Source organism: Leptodactylus fuscus, chromosome 6 (assembly GCF_031893055.1).
Source record: "Leptodactylus fuscus isolate aLepFus1 chromosome 6, aLepFus1.hap2, whole genome shotgun sequence".
Lineage (NCBI taxonomy): Eukaryota > Metazoa > Chordata > Amphibia > Anura > Leptodactylidae > Leptodactylus > Leptodactylus fuscus.
This window is the reverse complement of record NC_134270.1, coordinates 40,056,315-40,062,314: the sequence shown is the minus strand read 5'-3', so window position 1 is coordinate 40,062,314 and position 6,000 is coordinate 40,056,315.

The following is a 6,000-nucleotide window of genomic DNA, read 5'->3' as shown; positions in this document are numbered from 1 at the left end:
TTTCTCGCAGCACTGGGGACGCCCCCAGTGCTATCTGAGTGCAGGGGACCGCCCCCACTGGGGGTGGTTCCCTGCTCTCAAACAGCAATGGGGGCGTCCCCAGTGCTGTGAGAAAACCCTCCAGTGACGCCTCACCTTCTTCTGGCACGCCTCCCAGCTGCGTTCTCTGCGGTATGATTCTTCTTGTGGTGCCTACTGGATCTAAATCCCAGGCATGCGCACTCAGTTCTGCAGTACACTCGTGTTAGCGGCCACAAGAAAATGGATGCAGAAATACGCAGTCAGCTTTGTCTGTGGCCTAATGGCAGAGCTGACTGCGAATGCTTGGAATTTAGATCCAGAAGACGCCACAAGAAGAATCATCGCAGAGAACGCGGCTGGAAGGCTTGCCAGAAGAAGGTGAGGTGTCACTGTAGAGTTTTCTCGCAGCACGGGGCATTAGGGAAGATCCCAGTGCTGTTTGAGCGCAGGAGACCCCCAGTGCTGCGAATAGACTCATTTGCATACCGAAGAAAATCGGGATCAGTTTATTCGCAGCATTGGGGGCGGGGTTCTGCTCTCAAACAGCACTGGGGTCTTCCCTAGTGCCCAGTGCTGCGAGAAATCTCTCCAGTGACGCCTCACCTTCTTCTGGCACGCCTCCCAGGCACATTCTCTGCGATGATTCTTCTTGCGGCGTCTTCTGAATCTAAATTCCAGGCATGCGCAGTCAGCTCTGCCATCGTGCCTCAAGCAGAGCTGACGGCGCATGTCTATGGCCATTTTCTTGTGCCCGCTTACACAAGAATACTGTGCATGAAGTACACTCGTGTAAGCGGCCACAAGAAAATGGCCGCAGACATGCGCAGTAGGCGTTGCCCGAGGCCTGATGGCTGAGCTGACTGTGCATGCCTGGGATTTAGATCCAGAAGACGCCAGAAGAAGAGCCATCGCAGAGGACATGGCGGAGAGGTGTGTCAGAAGAAGGTGAGGTGTCACTGGAGAGTCTTCTCGCAGCACTGGGGACGCCCGCAGTGCTGTATGAGCACAGAATCATCCCACAGTGTTGCGAAAAAACTCATTTGCATACCAAAGAAAAAAGGCATGCGTTTTTTCGCAGCTCTGGGGCTGTTCCCTTGCACTCAAACAGTACTGGGGGTGTCCCCAGTATTGCAAGAAAACTCTCCTGTGACGCCTCACCTTCTTTTTTTACACGCCTCCCAGATACGTTCTCTGCGATGATTCTTCCTGTGGGGTCTTCTGGATCTAAATCCCAGGCATGTGCAGTCACTTCTGCCATTGAGCCTCGGGCAGAGCCAACTACGCATGTCTGTGGCCATTTTCTTGTGGCTGCTTACACAAGCATACTGTGCATGCGGTACAATCGTTTAAGCGGCCACAAGAAATTGGCCGCAGACATGCGCAGTCGGCTCTGCCCAAGACCCGTTGGCGGTGCTTTCTGCACATGCCTGGGATTTAGATCCAGAAGACGCCGCAAGAAGAATCATCGCAGAGAACGTGGCTGGGAGACATGCCAGAAGAAGGTGAGGCATCACTGGAGAGTTTTCTTGCAGCGCTGGGCACTGGAAACGCCCCCAGTGCTATTTGAGTGCAGGGGACCGCCCCCAGTGCTGCGAAAAAATTAATTTACATCCCCATGAAAACTGGGATGAGACTTTTCTCAGCACTGGGGGTAGTTCCCTGCTCTCAAACAGCACTGGGGGCGTCCCCAGTGCTGTGAGAAATCTCTCCAGTGACGCCTCACCTTCTTCTGGCACACCTCCCAGCTGCGTTCTCTGCGATGATTCTTCTTGTGGTGCCTACTGGATCTAAATCCCAGGCATGCGCAGTCAGTTCTGCTATTGGGCCTCGGGCAGATCCAACTACGCATGTGGCGGCCAACTTCTTATGGCCGCTTACACAAGCATACTGTGCATGCAGTACACTCGTGTTAGCGGCCACAAGAAAATGGACGCAGATGTACGCAGTCAGCTTTGTCTGTGGCCCGATGGCAGAGCTGACTGTGAATGCTTGGGATTTAGATCCAGAAGACGCCACAAGAAGAATCATCGCAGAGAACGCGGATGGAAGGCGCGGCAGAAGAAGGTGAGGTGTCACTGGAGAGTTTTCTCGCAGCACAGGGCCCTAGGGAAGACCCCAGTGCTGTTTGAGCGCTGGAGTCTGCCCCTTGTTCTGCGCTCAAACAGCACTGGGGTCTTCCCTAGTGCCCAGTGCTGCGAGAATTCTCTCCAGTGATGCCTCACCTTCTTCTGGCACGCCTCCCAGGCACATTCTCTGCGATGATTCTTCTTGCGGCGTCTTCTGAATCTAAATTCCAGGCATGCGCAGTCAGTTCTGCCATCGTGCCTCGAGCAGAGCTGACTGCGCATGTCTATGGCCATTTTCCTGTGCCCGCTAACACAAGAATACTGTTCATGAAGTACACTCGTGTAAGCGGTGTACATGGCCACAGACATGCGCAGTAGGCGTTGCCCCATGGCTGAGCTGACTGTGAATGCCTGGGATTTAGATCCAGAAGATGCCGGAAGAAGAGTCATCGCAGAGGATATGGCGGAGAGGTGTGCCAGAAGAAGGTGAGGTGTCACTGGAGAGTTTTTTTCACAGTGGGGATGCCCTTAGTGCTGTTTGAACGCAGGGGACTGCCCCCAGTGCTGCAAGAAAACTCATTTGCATACCGAAGAGAACCGGGATATCTACCGAACGGCGGTGCGGAGAAGAAAGGTAATGGTGTGGGGGGACATGATACTATGGGGGCAACCTGTGAGAATGGGGGAAATTATACTGTGGGGTCAACCAGGAGGGTGGGAGGGGAACATGAATCTGGGGGTTAACCTGGAGGAGTACAACATGAAAATGTAGGGACAACCTAGAAGGGGACATTATGAGGGGCATTATATTGTATAGGGCCACTAAGGGGCATTATACTATGTAGGGGCCATTTAGGGGGTAATATAATTTGTGCACATAAAGTGGTGGTAATGGGGGGCCCACTTATGAAACCTTTGCACAGGGTCCACCAATGTGTTAAAACGGGCCTGAGTATAGGAGTTAAGCCTAGCACATCCTCATTTTGCAGTAATACATTCCTAGTAGTATATAAAGCTATGCTAAGTGCATCACAAGGAGAATGTCACATCCTGGTGCAAATAAAGCACCAGATAATGTTAAAAGAGAAGTACCGCAGACGTTCTTGCACTTATACTTTTTGCGAGCTTTTCTGTTGTTCTGCTGGCCGATGTGTCCTCAGGGGTTCTATGGCGTCCTGTGTCTCTGGCCTTGCAGGGATCCTTGCAAAAAAACACTGAACATGGCCTGGTCCTCATCAGACAACAGGAAATTTCTGGCCTCTGCTGCTTCCATGGTGTTATGATTGGACTTTATTGGAGGCCGATGAGCTTTAGTCGGCTGCAAGAAAACAAAATAAAACAATTATTATTACGAACAAAGAAATTGTACATCTTATATCATGTATGGAATATCCACAGGAACCATTTCTACAGAGAGGAATCTGCATTTTCTCTCCACTGAAGGCTATGAGACTGGTGGAGCCTGCTGGAATGGGGCTTAGTCCTGGTAGTAGGTGGGGAGGAATCAAGTGTTTAATGAAAGTAGTGTGAAAAAGACATAAATGACTCAGGTACAAGTGACTGTACAGGGCTTTGATCTCTTCAATATCTGACCCTGTTTCCTACTTTTTTTATTCAAATGAATAGTATATTATATTAATCTTTTAACTTTATTAAGCTCCAGTGCTGCAGTAACTCTTTGCACCTCCTTATTTCATAAAGCAAATACATATAAGGTCATGAAGGGACATACTGCCATCATAAATTAGTCTACCCTGCCCAGTGGTGAACCTAGCCTCTCTGCTGCCTGAGGCAGACGATCAAAAGAGTCCAGGAAGGGCGGGGGGTGTTCATCTTTTGATCCGTCGCCTCATGCAGTAGGGGGGTTGAGGGTGATAGCGGTAACATTACAATAAATACAATGCAGTAATATTTTGTGCAGTAATACTCACAGGGACGTTTTACCACATTTCCCGTCTTTTCCCTTTTGACCGCCATGACCACTGCTTCCAGCTTTGACTTGACTCCTCACTTCTCCACACACTCTACACACATATATATATATATATATATATATATATATATATATATATATATATATATATATATATGTCTCACAGCAGCCCCTGCAGCCTATATTATGCCCCACAGTGGCACAATAGACTGTGGGGCATAAAAGAGGTTGCAGGGGTGCCACTGTGGGGCATAATAGAGGTTACAGGGGCCACAGTGGACCCTTCAAGCTCTATTATGCCCCACAGTTGAACACCCATGAACTAGTACTATAATTGGGGATCTTTTCAGACCCCTAAGTATAATAATCGGAGCCCCAGGGAAGGTGAGGGAACATAATAAACACTGTTACTCACCTCTACGGGATCCAATGTTAATCCTAGCAGGCTTCGGGCCTATATGGTAATATCCCAGATGTCACGTGGGCTAGGATATTACCATACAGGCCGAAAGCCTGTGGTAGCAGTAACAGCCTGTTACCATACAGGCCCAAAGCCTGCTAGGATTAACACCGGATCCTGGAGAGGTGAGTAACACTGTTTATTATGTTCCTTCACCTCCCCTGGGGCACCGATTATTATATTCGGGGGTCTGAGAAGACCCCTGAGTATAATAATAGCGGTAGTGAGATCGCGGCCTGGCCCGGGCCTGCTCACAGCCACCCCTGTTGCCTATAGTAGAAGGGGATGCGGAGGCGGCAGTGAGCAGGCCCGAGGAGGTAGGTAAATAGGACGCTACCTGCTGGGGATACTGCAGCAGGTAGCGGCTTATTATAAAACAAACAAATAAAAAAGGTCTGATACTTACCGACCTCGCTGCTGCTCCCGCTGCCTCCTCTTCTCCCAGCAATACGACATCTGAGTATCAGCGCAGCGGCGTCATCACGCCACCAGCGCTGAGATGCAGATGTCTAAACCAACGCAGGAGAAGGCCGCTCGGGTTGTTTTTAGAGCAGCCTTCTCCTGCATTCGTTTAGGAAAAAGTAAAAAAAATTGAAAAAATCGCCTCACCTCGCCTCATTAGAGGTGCGGCGCTGACCCTGCCATTTTCAATATGAAAAAAAAAACACAAAAAAAAAACCCCACCAACATTTCTTTGTGCAGGATGAAGCTAACTACTGAACAACATTTGTGTGACCAAATTTACTGATCAGGGCCTGGTACAAATTGTGTTCATTTACTTACTACAGGGATGTGTGGTGGGGGCATCCTAAGGGCTTCCACTTCGACCCGGTTAATACGCTGGAAGAACTGCTGCTTTCGGATGTTTCCATTGACTTCCGAGCACTTTGATGGATCTTACTGGAGGAGCTGAAATAAGAAGTAGATATATGTAAACTACTACCATTAACCGGTTAAGGACCAGGCCCAAAAGTATGTTAAAGACCAGGCCTCTTTTTTCAAAACTGACATGTGTCACTTTAAATGGCAATAACTTTGAGACGCTTTAACTTACACAAATGAATTTGAGATTGTTTTCTTGTAACACATTATACTTCATGTTAGTGGTAAACACTAATCAATATTTTTGCATTTATTTATAAAAAAACTAGGAAATTTGATGGAAATTTGAAAAAAATTGCAATTTTCAAAATGTGAAATTATCTGCTTTTCAGGTAGATAGTCATACCATCCAAATACATGAATAAATATTATCTCCCATATCTCTGCTTTATATTGGCATCATATTTTGATTGTCTTTTAATTTATTTTGGACGTCACAAGGCTTACAAGTGTAACAGCGATTTTCCAGATTTACAAGAAAATTCTCCAAACCAATTTTTTAGGGACCACTTCAGTTCTGAAAGTAATTATAAAGGCCTGTATAATAGAAACCCCCATAAATTACCCCATTTTCAAAACTGCACCCCTCAAATTATTCAAAACAGCATTTGGGATGTTTGTTAACCCTTTAAGCATTT